The sequence below is a fragment of the Chaetodon auriga genome, chromosome 8 (assembly GCF_051107435.1).
Source record: "Chaetodon auriga isolate fChaAug3 chromosome 8, fChaAug3.hap1, whole genome shotgun sequence".
Taxonomy (NCBI): domain Eukaryota; kingdom Metazoa; phylum Chordata; class Actinopteri; order Chaetodontiformes; family Chaetodontidae; genus Chaetodon; species Chaetodon auriga.
Genome location: NC_135081.1, coordinates 23,739,452 through 23,758,718, shown reverse-complemented (window position 1 = coordinate 23,758,718; position 19,267 = coordinate 23,739,452).

Genomic DNA, 19,267 nt, shown 5'->3' with positions numbered 1-19,267 from the left:
GAGCGGAGACCAGCGCGTTGGAAGGAGAAGAAGCCTATAATGAAATCATTCAGTCATGGTAGCCTAATAATCCCTGACGAAAAGACACTGCAGCGACCGTAGTCCCAGAGGGAGCTGCTAACTGGGGATAGCTACTGTGTCTGATCCACAGTGCCATTCACTCTGGTGCTATGGTGAGATTACTGGACAGGATGTTCCCTGTCACCACGCTGAAGTCCAGTTTTATTTATACTGTTTGTATCAGTGGTTTATTACTTTATTATTAATTCAACACAAGGACCCTGCTATGACATCTGTTTTTACTCCCAATGCTCGGCTTTTGGTGACATTGTCAGTGCAAATTCAGTAATATATTAAAGCGGGTTGTTGTGGTGGACTGCATCATTGTACTGAGAGGTGTTTCTGCTGTTTCTTGCAGTCCAGTGCTGCACCATCACTGACTATGACCTCAGTGCTAACACACACAGTTTCATTAACGCCTCTTTGGGAGTGTCAACCAAAATGATCGGCATCAATAAGTAGGCTTTTTGTGGCAGATCAGGTGTACCTAATAAAGTGGCCACTGAGTGCATATTTCAGCAGGGAATTTACTTCATGTCTGTCCACTGCTGTCTGATCATCATGGCTTCTAGATGCATGCAGATAAATTGGACATAAGTAAGTTAACTCAGTAACACTTACTTGCTATTTCTGGATCTTTCACCTGCGTCTCACGGTGAGCACAAGGGATTTTTATGCAAAAGATGAAGTCCCCCCCCCCCCCCCCCCGTCCTTATTGTTCTTGTGCTCTATATGGTCATTCCTGCAAATGCATTTTATAGTTACACTGGAGGACCAACTGAGGCCAAAAAACTTGAACTCTCCACCCATTGACACCTGTTTTAAGGGGCAAATGTGTACGTGAAATAATGCTTGCAGTGGGCTTAGCTAATATAGTATTACCCAATATTGGCGTGTGATTGTTTGTGATTAAATCAACTGAGCTGTGGATAATCCTGTTTTGAATATGCCTACCGCAGTTTCATCAAAACAGATAAAAGTGCGTCTGACTGGCAATGAAAGGAAAACTTTTAATAGATTGCAGTTGTATTTATGACTAAGTCAGCTGAAACGCTAGATCCATTCAAGTCTCTGAATGCTTGCGAGTTACAGATCATCTGTGCCATATTTAAAAGGAGTGTTTTATAATTCACTGTGTTATTTTATTCCTCTACTTGGACATGAAAACCATGGCTGGTTTATTTCTTTGTCAAATCTTCAGGCTAATGTTAACCTACGACTGACTTCACCAACATTACGTTATCTTAACAGCTCACTAAACGACCATTTCAAGTCAAATTGCTTTGAACTGTGTTTTATTCCAGCCGTGAGTCAAGCTCTAACAAACTATCTTTGGTATCATTCTTTGGCATGAATTTTCAAATTTTGATGATTTCACTTCCCCAAAAAGTGCTTGATTCTGGGAAAGTGTATGAACAGTTTCCGATTGTCTGTGGGTTGATGCAATAAATATCAGATATAGCATCAACTGTCATCTGCTGCTGTTTGACCTCATGTGAGTAAAAGCAGTAATCTTTAAAACATGCAGTGTAACTCCATTAAGTTTGCATGTTCTCCTGCAGCCTGGGGCGTGACGGCAGGTCAGTACCACTTCCTCTCGTGTGAAATGAGCTGAAATGACGTAAGCTGCAGCTAAACCACAGAACAACCAGACAACAAGAAATGTAAATGTTATTGAGTATGAATTCGTACCCTAACAGTGTTACAGAGTACTTGTATATGCGACCTTGAAGTTGTTTGCATGATGAGCCATATAAAATTACATAAATTTATAGTCCCTGCTGCTCTCCCACCAAAATATGAAGGAGCTCCACTCCCCTGAAAGAGACATGAGCTCCTCAGAAAACCTCAGTTTTTGGTGCCGTTGGGTCTAATTTATATTTCCTATATATTTAGGCTCCTGAAATACATGATAGCCTCACAGTAAAGCATTGGTCAGTGTGTGTGTTTATTCGCATGTAATAATTTCCACATAGTTTGTGATGCGTTGTGGTGATGTAACATATTTTAACGCACTGTACGTCTCTGTGGAGAGTGATTTTTTTTTTTTTTTTTTTTAAATTTGCTCCAGTGAATAATTTTTCTTCTTCTTTGTTGCTGGCTAAATGCTCACTGTATGAATCGAAATGTTTGGATAGTATATTTTTGCACGTTCATTTACGAGTCTGCATGCAGCGCCCTCCCACCCCCCGCCTCTGAAAAATGCGGCTCTCCCGAAAACCACGGCGTAATTCAAACACTGTGTACCACTTGCGTAGTTTCACTGGTTGGGTTTCAGCGGAGGATTTTAGTGGCTCATGATCTGCATCAGAGGCCTTTCCGTCCTGCCAAGAATAGATTTCTGGGAAAAATGCTAAATCTTTGAAAGTTTGACATGAAAGTGTTCAGATTTCCAGATGCGAATCATTGGTATAGATTGAGGCATTGTTGTTTCATCGAAGCCTGCATATAGAGCAAGGAACAGTAGATGAGGACAAATTCAAAAATAAGTCAAATTGTTAAATCGAATTATATGTTATTCTATGAAGCCTCTCCTTAATAGTATTTATCTCATTTCACTGACATGTTACCATTGTTTTAATGAGAAGCTTAATGACACTTTTCTTGTGAAAGTCAGGAAGTGTGTCTTTCAGTTGGGAGTCCACCAAGGCATGATTTTAGGATCTCTTCTGTTTTCCCTGGCTTGTTTTCAACATAAATGTGTCTACATTCATAAAAGTCCAGAGTCCTTGTAGCTGCTGTTTGCACTTTATTTTCCTTCCCCTGGAATGTGCTGCGTAAAAGGACTCTTCTTGTTATTATGTCTGCAGTACACAGTAGCCAACAAGAGAGTCTACCCGCAGACACTTGTATTTCACAGTGCTACCAGGGACAAAATCGTTTTTAATCATCCTGATAATGCAAATAAAAGATCCTGACATGTTTATATGCAAAGATCAAATCTGACATGTATAATATCATTCAAAAATATGGCTGCCATATATCATTTCTACCTAGACATAGCCACCACACTGTCTACAAAAACAACATACTTTGGGATTTCTGGACTTAAAGTGAAGACATCCTCTTGGCTTTTGGCCTTTGATCTCTTCATGATCGCCATAAATCTTGATTTAGACCAGACAACATTTACAGGGTGATAATATTCTTAAAAGCTGCCATAAGAAAGATTTCTGTTCTGGCTTTACAGAAGCTTAATTTGAGACTCATGTGGCATTACAATCATCTGTACAATTGCTGGTCTGCATGAGGGTGGGAGCGTCTTTTCAAATAAGAGAGAAAGTCTTTTTCCCCACACTGCCTCTTTCTTATGGCTGCTAAATGACGTGAAGATACAGTGCATGATATACACTATTAATGCTTTTCGAGCTCTATGAAGCTTCGCCCAGTGATGTAATGTTTACTGTCATTTTTATACTTTTTATATTGTTTTTTTTATAGACTCATGGAATGGAGTAGTTGCTGCAAATTGATCCAGTAGCACGAACCATCTATTTGAATACTGCACTATGACTTTTTATCTGCATGTAGACATCAAGGAAGCTTATCTCTTCATGTCTGTCCAGGTATAATGTGCCATAGCAAACACAGCAGTGTATATTTGCATTGGAAATACATTCACCCATAAATGGCCACAATGTGTTGTGCACATGCCACTGGATCATCCTGGAAGTGCCTCTGCAGTGCTTATTTAATTAATTCAAAATGTGTCGACCAGGAAATTGACGCAGTAGAATAAACAACAAGTCAACTGATGTCGGCAAAGATGATATCCGAGTGGTTAGAAGATGTAAGGCAGCTTAGGCAGGAAGTGGTGTGTTTGTGTTTGACTTTATAATGTCAGAGTTAAGACTCTCACACAGAACTTTACATGCCAGCAAAGGACTGTGCCAAAGCCCATAACCAAGCAATACGCTACAGGAAATGAGACAAAGCAGCTTCTATTTGTCTGAGGTTATTTATTCCAAATGATGCAACACAACATAACAAAAAGTACATAACATACACAACAACATGACAAAAAGTACATGTTGTTCCGGCAGTCATTTTGGAATCATATCAATAAAGAGACTGACATAAACTGTGTGATGTCGACCTACATCTGTGAGTTCAGGCACACTTTCACATACACCCCGTCGGAGTGCTTTATTAGCATTATCTATTATCAATCAGTCAGTCTATCAGTTGTTGTTTCACATGATGTTTTTAGATCAGGAATTAAGCAAAATCCTTAATCAGCTCATTGCACATTAATTGGTTTTACATGGAAATAATAATAATAGCTAATTAAGATAACAACAATAACAATCTGAAGTATACAGTGTGAAAACAATGACAAAGCTGTCTTCTGCCTGTATCAGGGCACTGCATGCTTTGCCCCCTTTGCCCCCTTTGCCCCTCTGGCTCTGGTGACCTCACAGAGCACACAGGCTGTAAACAGCAATTTACAAACGAGTTAACTATCTGACATCACTTGATTGGCTGAGGACCTTCAGTTGTGTGGCTACACTTTTCTAAGCATCTGGAACACAGTATGTTAGGATACACATGTACTTCTTATATCTTGTTTCATTGGCAGCATACTACATGTATTTGTAATCTGGTAACATGAGCATCCACAAGCATTATATCCAGATATATTTCTCTTTTTGTGGAAGTGATAATCATGTGGAAATAAACAAAAGTAAACAGCACAGCGGAATGATTTGTGTATGAACTTAAGTTTTATTGTTTATTATTCTGAACTTTGCCAATACCACAGCCAGTAGTCAACAAAATACCATAGTCACTACCAAATTAGAAACGTCAGTATCAAAGTATAAGGCATTTTTGATCACTTCAATTATCATTACGGGAAGAAACCAGGCTGCAAGGATGCCTGACAGGAATGCACAGGCTGCTATATAAGATATACTGCAAGATACACGTTCACTAAACGAAGATTATGAATCTATATCTCATATATCTCGCTAGAAATGTTTTCAAAACACACTTTCAGTCCAAAAGCTGTCTTAAAATATTGCATTTTCCACTGAGAATAAAAGTAACGTCCACTTTTGTTTTGTTTCACAGAAAGAAACTTGATAGTCACGTGACTGGACGCAGGCCAATAGAAAAGAATAGGGCAAAAAAAACTGACGCATCTCACAGTTTTAGTGCATTTTGGGCTGTGGACCAACATATTTAGATGTGAGAATAGTATTGCCTGGCAGTCAGTGTGTTGGTCAGTCCTCGCTTAGAGCTCAATAACTATTCAGTTGAGTGCCATAAAGTTTCTCTAATGGCGTCCACAGGATGTACTCTAATGACTCTGGTGGTCTCCTGACTGTTTCTCAAGCCATTTTTCATGAGGTTGACATCAGTGGTTTTGAGTGAAATGTTTTGACTGCTGTTGGAAGGGTTTCCATGACATTTGGAAACTTCCAACAAGGATGAATTGTAACAACTTTGGTGATCTCCATCTAGCGCCATCATCTGGTCAAAATTCATCACAACTTAGGACATATCCATCATCCTCAGATGTGGCACATGTTAGCGTGCTAACACACTAAACTAAGTTGGCAAACATTGGAAACATTATACGTGTGAAACATCAGCATCTGAGCATTGCCAGTGTTAACATGTTAGCATTTAGCTCAACCCCTCAGTGCAGCCTCACAGAGCCACTGGTAGACTTCTGTTTGCTTTTAATAATGTAATGCACTCAAATTATTCTTTTTTGTCAATTTCCTTGTGAGTAATACTCCTTTGTCTTTCGCTAACTCGTGCCTGCCTGTTTATAACCTTGACACGGTCTTTGCTGAAAGCCAGTCCTCTGATAGCCCCGCTTTAGCACCTACAGTTTTTCCTGTGGCCCCTTCTCATCCATCTCTCTCGCCTGTTAGCTCTGCATCATATCGCCACTGTCCAGACACCAGGAGGTTATTTTGGGCAATCCCTCTGACACCGCTTTCTCCCTCTGTGCTGGGATAAAAGAGTTCATACTCCCCCTGCTTCATATCCCTCCCACCTGTTGGAGCTGTCCATCTCCTTGCTGACATGCCTGAACTCACAGAGCGTCAACGTTACTTCTAATTACTGCACCTAAAATCCCCCACGGGTGGAGGAGTGATGTTGCTGCTGCCTTTATAGAGACCGCACATAAATTTTTATAGAAGACAATTATTCTGCATATGAATCAACTTGATTCCACAGGATCTTTTGCTTTATAGGAGTTTTTTAAAAGATCAAATCAAAGTAGCTCTTCAAATATTCATATTTTATTATACAGAGATGTATTTTTGAAAATCTTTTAAATCCCACGAGGAGTTTTAGGTAAACAAAGATGTATTGCCAGAAACAAACAACTCGTTGTTAGGCCATCCCTTGCCAGTCTTTTGCATAACATTACTTTGATATAGCCCATCTGGTTGTGGTTAGCTCTTGTAAAGAGCCAAAGTCTTTGTAATAATGCTGTTGCTGGCTGAATCATTGTATACTTCATCTGTAGTGGCACTGTGGTAGCAATTTCAGGAATTAATTATCTCAAAATAAAGCTTTGATTGTTCTGAAGACAAAAACTTCTTGTCTTTCACAATAGCCATATTCAAATAACCGAATCCTTTCCACTCCATGCTGATAAAGCGTGCTGCTTGTGAAAGCACATGGCCACGTTCAGTATGAGTCAACAGAATGAGTCTGTGTGAAACCCCTCACTCGTTCCAAGTTCACTGTCAACTCACTCTGTGCGATCTACAACCCTGGCACATCCTCCATCTTCCCCTCTCTACAAAGCACTGATATTTAATCACTGCAGGATTTTTACAGCTTTTCCGCAGTCCACTGAGATCCAAAGGTCAACTTGAAAAGAAAAGGAGAAATTCTTGCTTTGAATTTGATGATTTCAGGAAATAATACTTAACAGTGTGTCTGGCAATCGAACGACAGTTGCATAAGTTGGGTTTTTGTTCAGATTTTAGAAAATGGTGGAAGAGATTTTCTGATCCTTTGCTCAAATAAAAAAACTAATGTGGTAATATAACAAGTAAAAGCATTCAAAATCCTACTTAAGTAAAAGTAGAGAAGTATTATCAATGAAATGCACTTAAAGTAGCAAAAGTAGAAATACAGATTTTTCAGATAAATGTCCTCCGTGACTGAGTTATTTATTACATCATTATATTGTTACTACTGATTAATCAATGCATATGACCCAATTCAAGGTTAGAGCGGGTCAAAGTAGGGCTTATGAGAGCTACTTTATATACTGTTACTGTTATGTAGTTTGATCTGTATCAATCATTGTACATATAAACTCAATGTATGTTCCTTAATTTAAAGTCTTAATCTGAAATAGAAACTATGGTGGACTCTGTGGAAGAGGCCCAGCACTCTGTAGATCTAAAGAGCTCATTCTAAGGTAATGGAAACACAATGAATCTTATGTTCACGTGATTATATCCTAATGAAATTAGCTGTTATTATTCCACATTCATGAAAACATACTCATGAATACTATATTCCATTTCTGCCAAACAGATCCAACTAAATCAGAGAGACTGAACCTTTAAGAAATGGCTTTATAACCACACTGTACTTCATCCCGTTTTATTATTCTGACATTATTCTGACATCTGTCATGTGAGGACGTGGTAAGCAGCCCTGCCACCCAAATCACATTCATCTCATCACGTGAGAAGTCAGGCCTGGTTTGTTACATAGCCTGCGCCAAATAAAGAGTGGAGACATTCGGGGATAGCTCCTGTGGTGGAAATGGTATTGCAAAATCTCTGTTGCATTTACCATCACACAGCACAACCCTATGTCACGTTAATGTAGTGGAGTAAAAAGTACAATATTTTCCTCTGAAATCTAGCAAAGTACCTCAAATTTTTTACTTAATTGCAGCACTTAAGTAAATGCACTCATACAACAGTTGCATGCCGCTGTTTTTAGGCAAAGCAGATCTTCCATTGGCAACCTGCTGAGCATAATAATGTGATACACAGGAAAATCAGTTCATGGAACATAAGGTTGCTTTTCAACACAACAGCTGTAAATCCTTCAGCACTTGTATCACTGTCAAATACAGCTAGTGTTTACGAGCATTATATTTTGGGGTTTAATGTCCAGTTCATTTCAGTTCATCCATTCAGATCCAGCTTTCCCACCCTATAAATGATCGTATTTGGCCAGAAAGTGAAAAGACACTCGCTATGCCACCGCCGTCTGCACTGTCCTTTACCGTCACTGTTCACGTCAGGTTATCTGTCGCCTGTCCAACACAAGATGGATCTCTCTCTTGTCCTCTTTGTTGTCAGCACAGCCGGCCTGATTGAGTTTGACAAGATGGACGCTTAAGCAAGACAGCTGCCGTGCCTCCAGAGGGTTCCATGACCCCTGTCCAGAGCCTATTATCACCTTCTTGATGTTTCTGTGGGGCTCGAACCCCACCCTTGCCCATCAGACGCTGTGTCAGTGATAGGAGAGAAAGGTGGGAACCCAAGCTGGAGCTGCTTGCTCAGGAGGTTTAATGGAAGCTCTGAGTATGAGCCTGATGTGATTAGTCAACAAGTAAAGGGAACAGAAAAAGAGTCATAAAAATGCTGCACAGCTTTACAAGAATGCAGTTGTTTGTAACCAAATAGCAAGAACAGTCTGTCCCTGTGTTCCAAACACGTCTCGTGCCCACTCCACACGTGCATGGGTATTTTTTTTTTGAAGCGCAGCTTTTTCTGTGACTTTTGTTCTCTCATCCACACACAAGCTGCATTTTTTTGGTCACTGAGTTTTGGAAAACTCCCTCCAGGGTGAAGATGTTCAGACACTTCTTTTTCAGTCTTGACGTGTTAACACGGAAAAAACAGTTGTTGGTTTGTGACATTATTTTCTTCGTTTATATGAGGTGAAATTTCAGGCAGTGTCAGACTTTTTGCATGTTTACACATACATTTACAGTTATTTTCCACTGTTTTGAGGAACAGAGGTGTGAGAATGTGCTGCATAATCCAACACTCCCACAACACAGAACCCGTCGCCAGCATCGGCAGTTTTGGACGAGACCTGGTCAGACCTCTAGTTACAGGTATCCCAAAACTAATAGCTTTTTCCAGGCTTCCAATTGGCCAACATGGCTTGAGAGTTCAGGTTATATCGTCACCTGTTGGTGCTGCATGCTCTCGGCAGCGCTTCATTTATGTTTTTGCACTTTCATTTGGAGAAAGATTTTCTTTTTTTAACAGTGCTTATGTGGACGACCTCATTTTCAACCATACCTGTGTACATGTGGACTTGGCATAAGATAACACAATGAGTTAGTTTTCCCTTGGATGTATTATTATATTGTGCACATGCTGTTTTTATTGTATCTGCTCCATTTAAATGTTGTGTGATCTAGCCACAGAACGATGTTGACTGTGAACGTAATGGCTGATTATTTCTCTTTAGAACTTTTAGAACGTCCCTCCTGTTTTAATGTACTGTAATTTAAAAGCCAGAAGGGCGATGAGCCTAATTAAAAGTTTCTTTCTGTTTCTTACATTGTTTATCGTAGAGTTTTACTGGACCCTCTATGGAGGCCAGTCATTGAAAACATATTTGGGATGTGAAGCATGGCCCTTGTGCTGTAAGTCCACTGGATGGTACTTACAAAAAAAAAAGCAATTATCTTTCTATCGTACAGTGTAAAATATCGAGTGGGAATAAAACATCCTGTGGGCTTAGATCCTGCTGAAATACAGCGACATTGAATCTTATTAACCTAGATGGGAAATGTCAAGCTGACAATTAGGCTTCTGTTTTGTATTACGAGATCGAGATCAAGCTACTAGATTTGAAATAAACACGAGGGCATGAAAAAAAATGTTTTGGAACAAAGAGGCCAGTGTGTTTCAGAGATACCATTTGCATTGAAAGCACATGTCGGGCACAGAATCCAGAGAGAAAAAATGACTTTTTCGAACTGGATTTAGTTTGCACATTTCTTTTTTCCTCCAGACTAAAGTGCACACTGTATGTAACTTAAGCATCACGACTGGCATTGTTACAAATTATTAGATGTATGCAATTACCAAATCAACCAGAGATGAGCTGACAAAAGTTGGGGTTTGTTCAACTTTCCTTTTCTGAGTCACTCAGTTTTTTCCCAGCTACCCATCATAGAATATTGAAAACCACATTGTAATACAACTTCTGAACATGCTGTGCATGTCCAAATTTCAGTTCCAGAAACTTAAAATACAGCACAGAGCTCAGCAACTTCTCTTTGTTTCAAGAGATAGTTGCTGTGGTTTGTGGAACTGAACCCCTCCTGCCCTTGGATCAGATCCCAGCAGAACATTCTCTCCTGTGTCTTCGCCGTCTCCTCCCGAGATTCCCACTGTCTGAGTGTAGAATTTAGGAAAAAAAAAAAAAAACACCAAAGGGCGAAAGGACTTCCCACACACACTTCTCTAGTGACCACTTTCCTCATCAGGCCTTCTTCTTTCAACTAAGTTTGGTTCTTAAGCCCCTACTTAGAGTCCATGCCAGCAGCCTGGACTTAAATAGACTACCCATATGATGCAGCACAGCAGTCTCATAAAAGAGGAACTCTCCATGCGCATGTTGCTCACACACGTAGCGCAGCAGCTGGGTCAGTTGGAGTTACAGCTAAGAGCCGGTTGCGTCAACTGGGGGATTGTTGCTGGGGGGCTCATGGTTTCCATGTATGAGGTTTTGATGAATCAGTACCTGGGGGACGTGGAAAATGTTGTGCTTAAAATGTAAGCCAAATACATGACCGGTGAACTGCCAAATGGAGAGACAGTGGAGGCACAGTTTTTCTATCTACAACTAATGCGATTCGATTTATGGAGGCTTCATTTGTAATTCAACTCAGCGGGAAGGGACAGCAGGTGGTGTGTAAGGCCGCACAAGCAGCTAATGATGGCTAATAAATGACCAGAAAGTGAACTATGTCGAGGTCCAAGGCCACACGACACCTCTTGTGGCATCTCCCCAAATACTTTGCAAACTCAGGAACTGGATCCTGTTTGTCGATTGCCCTCTGCTGCTTTACAGCTTCTCAGGTTTGATATTCTATAAGCTCGCTGAGGGATAGCACAGTGAGCCTGGCTGTCTGGGACCGAGGTGCTTATTATGCTCTAGGTGTAGGTGACTATGGCAACACGTTGGCAAGTCTGAGAACATTTCACCGCAGAGATACTATAAAGCAAATGTTGTGGTGTGATTCAGCCCTTGTAGCAGCTGACACATGAAATTTCCACCAAGGCTATGCTGAGAGAAGATATTCAGCATTTTACTTTGCACACTGTCTGTATGTTATTAATTAACCAGCTCAGGAAATAACCTCTAATAAGTGCTGAACTGTCTCTGAATGAGCCTTATCTTTCTGTTACTTATTTGCCTCTGGAAAGGCACAAGACAAATATCTGTGAGCTATAACTGCAGAGTTCTTCAGCTGCAGAGCTTCAGTTCATATTTCAGTGTATATGTGCATGCAACCCTCTGCAACACATGTTTGTTTGTGTATGTGAAATGCACATGGGAGTCCATGGTGCGTAAGAAAAAAACACTTTAGGTTCCATCACAGCTGCAGTTTCTCAGACCGAAAGGAGGTGTCCCGAAGGGCAGCTAGATGCCCAGAGGATGGTCTTTATGATGGAGAGCAGCTGAGGCTGCCACTCTCCGGCGAGCCATCCGGGGCTTGGCTCAGTCCCGTTGAGGGCAGTTTGTGATCTGCCACATCAATAAAAAACATTACAAGCTCACCTCTCAGGGGCTGTTTGTGTGTGAGGTGAGAAGACGAAGACCTGACCTGCTTTCACACCTTTTTTTTCCTTTTTTTTTTTTTACAAAGATGCTAACACAGGTGCTGCATACCTTCTATCTGTGTTCTTCCATGGATAAAATTAGTACCTGTGAAAATCCACTCAACCTTTGGTGCCCTATCATCCTGAGCTGCCACTCAGTATTACAGGCTGTCATCGGTTTCGCTTACAGTTAGCGTTCCATTGGATCACTGGTAACCTGAGAACATAATCAGAAGACAGGCAGCAGAGAAAGAGGCTACATATTCCGTCATAAAACGTGCATATGGCATCCTGACACTTGAGAGGCTGCTCAGCTTTTTCTTTACCTTATTCTCACCCTGTGGTGGCGTGAGAACAGCATTTACTTGTGCTACAGAAACACGTGCATATAATAAAAAGCGTGGGTGGCAAAGAAAGCTCGAGTAGGGGCTTATGCAATCGTAGGGTTCAAATAAAGTTCAAATAAGCATATTCTAAGCTTATTCTGTTAATTCAGGATGGCATTTTTTTTTCACTTAAGGTCATTTCTAGTGCTAGAAATATATTGCTTTTACAGCTGTGAAATGTATATGGGGAAGTTGACATCATATGAATCATATTTATTTGTTGATCTTTTCCTGTCGGCATTTATGGGGCTGCATTTTTTTTTCAAAGGTCATCTCCTTAGCTGTAACTGAATCATAGCAATGAATGGATGGTGTATTTTATGTCCTAGAGGTAGAGGCTCAGGGCGTATCGCCAGGCTTGTGGTTACTTTTGCCAGCTGAGTAACAAAGTGAGTCGGGACACCGCAGTTCAAATTCATGGAGCTGAATCAAAGCTTACTTAGACTACTGGCCTCTACGTGGCCGGAGACAGACACACCAAGCAGCCCCCATGGACTTATTTACTAGAAAAGTACATTTTCAGATGAAGAGATGCAAGTAAGAAATGTGAAAACTGTTAAAATTGACTTTCATTTGATTGGACCATTTATGGCATTTACGGTTAAAATCTTGAGTGATTACAGCCTGAGTTTCTCTTCATTTTATGATGTAATATAACTACTATGCTTGTTAGTTCTTCTGGACTTGGAGAGACTTTAACTGATCATATTATTCAAAGCTGAAGAACTTTACCCCCTCTGTTCTGAAAATTACACAATACACTGTTTGAGAATAGCAGCCCTCCTGGACTGAATAAAATTGAATGGTTGGTTCATTAAGTGGAGGCAGATGCCTCCTGCAGGGGTTCATATCAACATATCAAGTCGTATCCACAAGCAGGAACAAACTACGCAGTGAAAGTAAAAACTCTTGCAAACAAAAGCAATAAATTCCAAGTAATTAAATAAACACAGAAAAATTGTGCTGCTTTTAGCTGTCTCCAAAAAAGGCATTCAGGAAATGGAGGGCAACTGAGGAATGCTTTGGAAGACCACAATGAGTCACTTTTGGTAAAAGAAAAACACCCCACCACTGCCGCTTGTGTAGAGGCAGAAAAATGTCAGTATACATCTTCCTCTGCCACATGCTGCTTGCTTTCATACATGTTAAAAATATTTGAGCACATGCACCAAAAGGCTCTGGATATTTGGCACATCAGTACCAGAGAGACTCTCACACACGAGCCGTGGTCCTGAGCTGCTGCTGCCGAACCCTGTGGATCCATTTAACTTGGGGCAGAAATGATCATAATACTTGTGGCCGGGACACGATGACTTTTCGAAAGCTCTGCCTGACAAGGCACGCTGTGTTTCTCCTCCACTGTCTGGACACAAGATGCCTCTCATTGGCCTCACAGCTATAGGAGTGGTGAACTGTAGGCCTTTACAGCCTGCTGACAAGTGCTAAATTTTTCCCACTCGACATGAAATGGCAGGATGAAAGAAGGTCAGGCTGAGAGGCTCAGCATTCACTCATTCATCATTGTGTCCGCCTCAGTTGAGCCAGGCCTTGCTTTGAGAAGTCTTTGAATTACTCAGCTAGCAGGTACTCTATCATTTACAAAACTTAACAGCTGATCCAGGCCCTTATAAGGAAGCTTCAACCACATTCCAAGCATATTTTCTCATGTACCTCTAGTAGCATCTCGTCATGCAGATATTGAAGTAAATTAAAGGATATGTTTACAAAAAACAACAACGTTAATGAGGTAAAACATGAAATATATTGTCTTTGTACTGTTTTCTATTGAGCATATTTCATAAATGTTTCGCAAATTCTGTTTTATTTGTTTTACACGGTGTGCTAACTTCTTTGGAATCGGGGTTGTAGCCTTCTGACAGTTTGGCCACTAGGAGTGCTAGTGAGCAGCGGTTTTGTGATTGGTCCCCATTGAAGTTGAAGTCACCAAATTTTTGAAGTGTCCATGGGCAATGCCCTAAACCCCAAATTTCTCCTGGTGGTCACGTCTGTGTGGTAGCTATCGGTTTGTGAGTTTTTGTGTGAATGAGCAAAAACCTTGCAAAGCACTTTGGATGAAGTTTATATGCAGGCGACATGCTGCTCATTCCTGCCGCCAGTTTGACACTGTTCCATTGATTGACAGTTGAGTGGCAGTAATGTGCCAACGAAGACGAGGAGGAAGGAGACTGCAAAGTGACAAACATGGATGTAAACAATGCACAAATTAAGGCTTTGCAAACATGTTACTAGGAAGGAAATTAATTCAACGCTTTTTCAGGCCTTTTAAATCTCTTGCCACATCAGGCCCAACTGATATCTGTTGGTCTTCTCAATCGTGGGACTCTCCAGGACACGCATATTCAAACTGTCTCACTGTCATCTTGTCTTTTGCAAAACCATATTGTAATAACCGTGGGAATTGTCTTAAATTTACATTGCGTTAGATGCTTTTGATGCAACAATTTCAAATTTCAGTTTCTGATGCTGTGAGCACCACTAATTTCCATTTACCATTGCTGTATTGGTGTGGCAGGATATCTCTCAGAATCTGGGCAGATTCATCTCTGCATGGCTTAATTTGTGTGAGCCAACCCTTTAATCCTTGTGGTTTTCTTTAGACATTCAACTTTAACATTCCCCTTTCAAAAAATCACAAATCAGAGGCTCTCCAGGAAGATGCTCTTCCTCCACAGTGTCTACCTTTGAACTTGCATTTTAGCTCAAACTCATTTCGACTTTTTCCGCTGTCATCAATAGTCTTTGGTGTTGCTGTTCCATTTGCTTTGGCTGTGTGACTGTTGCATGTGGCTGCTCAGTAAGGACAGACTGTGACCTGAAGATATAACTGAGGTTTGTTTCTGCAGTGTAGACCTCAGGAGTTATTTCACAGCCAACACAAAGTGGAATGAACAGGAAGGTATGTGCCAACTTAGCCTCTAACTCACATATTTTATACTATGTCTGCCACAGAGTTAATGAAGTTTGCCCTTTCCACTCCTGTGGAAGGAGCTTTGCAGTTTGCTCTGCACGTGTGCTCCTTTCTAGTAATGTCCTCCTTTAAATGTGCAATAACACAGAGTGATATTCAGGGACTGTCCAACAAACCCAGCCTTTGGCTTCTTCCTGCCGAGCAGCTGTACCGGTGCAGTAGAGCTCCTTTCTTAATGGTGTGTCAACAGTAGCTTGTGAAGAAGCGGAAAATTTTACTTATTCACATTTTGCACACACATTTTCAGCCAGTTTAAATATTAAAGCCAGTGACCAGCTGGTCACAAGCCCACTTCTCAAACTTTGAGGCCCTGATGGGATGCTGAACGATTTGCCAGGATATGCCAGAGCACAACTCGCAACTGAAACCACAGAGACGTTAGTTTCAGCTGACTGAATTTCTGACCCTGAGGCTGCATGTAAGCACCATGTTAGAACTGACAGAGCTCCGTCTCTGTCCCCATAAAGCCACATAATGTTGTGCAGACCACCCTCACTGATCTGAATGTGATTCTCTCGTGTCACTGGAAGACTGATGTCATTTTCTGTAGGTCGTCTAAAACATTAACCCTTTGGGTGAACTGTATTGTGCCTGTTAAACAAGGCCAGTGCCTCCATGGCTGACAACATAGCAGCTAACTGTAGGTGGAGACTGACACAAGTAAACAAAAACTAATGATCTAAAAAGAATCCATTTAGTCAGCAAAGAAAACAAAATCTGGTCTGAATAATCTCTTTGGAGGAGGTGCTCCAGTCCTGCTCCTGCTCTGTGAGGAGCAAAATGTCAGAAAAAGAATGTGAAAACTCCCATGTTGAGTGTTAAGTTAAGTGTCTCATCAACCAGCTGATATTTAAGTTGATATTTGGCTGGAGAGTACAGGAATTGATTTATTTCCTAAAGTAACTGTTGCACTCTAACTCCTCTCTGTCTCTCGAGGCCTTTCGCTGGCTGCTGATGACAGAAATCACCAACGAGGCACAAGCTGTGGTTTGTTAGGACAGAAGGAAAGCAGCGGCTTTAATTAATCTCACATGTCTGAGTGTTATTATGGAAGATCTGGCAGTGTGTATCCATGGCTGAACGGGTTTGTGGCAAATAATCCTCTACATGATTCAAGATTCTGGTGAGGCTGGACCCACATGCTCTCTAAGGAAATGTGTTTGTCAGTTGGATGGCTTCAAAGGCGTAAAACGGTTAGGTGATTCTGGTTATGCTGTACATCATTTGAAATAACAGGGCTTTTGAAGTGAAAGCAAAGTTCAAAGATGAGAAAAAAAACATTGTGGGGACGATTAAAAGACAGAGATGAAATGTTTTCCTTGTTCTTAAAATTGTGATGTTAACATCGCTTTTCACCAACAGCTGAAGGGAGTTTCTAAGTATCAGGCGTGTTACCAGAATAAGATGACCAGACTCGTAATTGTTTTTCAGCGTGTTTAACCCCAGAGGAGAGCACCACAGTTAATGAGTGAGGTCTGTGGGGAAATCAGCATATCTGCAATGTGTCACACTGTCACACAAACACCAACACTGCAGCAAGAACAAGATGTTCTTTTTGAAATCGAAATCATTGTTTGCTTGTTTTAAGCCATTCATGCCTACTTTAAGCTTCGCTTTGCGGAAAATACAGTTTTCATCCACATTTTGACATGAAGTGATTTAAGTGTAAATGTATTTTGCAAAGTCTTCTGGCCACTCTTCTTGTCGTTGTAATTATTAGGATTTTTCTGTCCTTCATGACCTTCATCAGGATGTAAATCAGTGTTTTTGGTACTATTATTAAACATGGGAAAGGGATCCATTCTTTCACTAGGCCGGGCTCAGCCTCAGTCATCATTTAGCTTATTTCTCTTGAGGAAACATATTAAATCAAATAGGTTGTGTTGTTCACTGGAGGAGCTCTTGAGATAATTGAATATCCAAACATATATCAGGATATTATCAGAGCCCAGCAGATCAAAAGACATTTTCTCAAGTGTATATCTAAAAGACGGCGGTGTGCTTTGAGGTTGTCTTTCTCGCCAAAATTCTTTTCACATTACAAAACGGAAAAATGTAAAAACTGTTCTTCAAATACTTACTTAGATAAAAAGAGTAAAAAGCAGAGTAGATGTGGACTGTGGAAGCAAAGCGAGCTCCTGTTCCTCTAACAGGAGCTCGGTTTGCTTCCAGTCTTCACATGTTCGCACCCAGAGTGGCCGCGACAATCCAGCAAGTGCGTTAACCTAATCACAGTGATGGTGGAAGGTCGTTTTAATCGAGAGCAGGCAGGGCATCTGAGAGATGTACAAAAGAGCCCAAATATTCAGTTTGGTGATCAGCTCTTTTCCTGGAGCGGCTCCAATCCATTGCAATGTGCCAGAATCCCATCTGGGTTTGATTCCCTCTCACACTGTGTTACTTAACCGAAAATAATTGTTGCCCGGAGACGTGCAGCCTTCACTGAAAGTAAATACATATGGCAAAAAAAAAAAAAAGGTACTCTTTTGCGTCAGATGTAGGGTAATTCCAAAATAATACCTATTCCTGAGTCATAATACATTGTTTTGAGACTAATTAACACCTAATTTGGCAGCTAACGATGGAACACTAGATAACCAGTGTGCAGTCAGGCTGTTTCGTGTGTTTCCTTTGCTTGGATTTAGAAATGTGTAAACTTTAAAATAAAATAGCAGCAGTCAAAAACATCCATTAAAATCTGATAGAAGTGTCTCCTGGCTGTATTACACAGTTGGATTTGACTCTTTTCTAATTATTTTCACATTTCAGTTTGGACAGAGTCTCTTGGGAAAATGGCCTAAATATATTTGTGTGGATGCAAAAGGTTTGTTTGTTTGCTGCAAGTGAGTCGGCTAACTGAACTAATGCTAATTTGATGTCTTTCATTAGTTTTTGGAGCATAAACTTAGGAAAGATGATGATGATGATGGAAAATGTCTGAAGGGAAAATGTTGAGTTAATAGGAGGAAAGACACACACCACTGTGGACATCAGCAAAAGTCTATTAATTATTGATCAAATTCAACTTCAAAGTAAACACAAAAGATCACACTGTACTGTCTTGGTATTAAGCAGCAAAACATCTACAAATATTAAAATGTAATGAAATAAAAGAGATTTGAAAGCTAGAAATATTTAAGCGTCATACCATTTGAATTTAATGTCAAGGAAAAATCCCGGTAAAAGATTTCTAACTTCATTCTGCACCTTTACCATCAATCACATAATAACTGACCTCAAACTAATTATTTTATTCATGGAGCTTGTTGCGAGCAGCGTCTGGTCTGGGACTGCACATTACGTACCTGCTGGGCTTAATTCAGGACAAAATGTCTTTTACCAGCAGACATCTGTCTACCAACTTTTACTGGAATTCCCAAGTGCTCATATTTTCCAACTCTCTCCCAATAACCAGTGCCCAGATAATGATATCAGATGAAAGCTAATTTTGTGCCTGAATTTCCTAACGTTTCCATGACCTGGAAGGTGACAAGTAGGCCTTTTGTTAAAACAAAGAGGGCATACAGATGTTCTTCCATGACCATATCTGAGTATCGGATTTAGTTTGGTGCTGAAAGCAGTCTGAGTTTCGATATTACACCCGTATTGTCTGAGTCTTTGTTGCGTATTGTTGTGATTATCTAAAGATCGGGATTTTCCCACAGTCTCAAAAATACTACAATGTGCTGGATAATAGATCACATATACACAAAAACAATGAAAAGACAAAAACACTGAAATGTCTCTGCACATTCTGATTTTTTTTTTAAATGCAATAACTCAGTCACTCTGCTTTTACTGCGTTTATTCTGCCAAGCCTGAGGCCTGTTGAAACAGGTTTGACTCATCGTGCTGTTTTGATTATGTGCTCTTTGGCACTGTGCTGTTGTGGCTGGTGAACATTTCCTTCTGAGGCAACTATACATCTGTCGTTATGCTGACGACATTTTATTGTATTTATTTAATGGTGGTAAGCCCATTCCTCATCACTGACCCTCTCAGTGTTTTTTGGGATCTTCTTTGGCTTCAATGTTACCCAA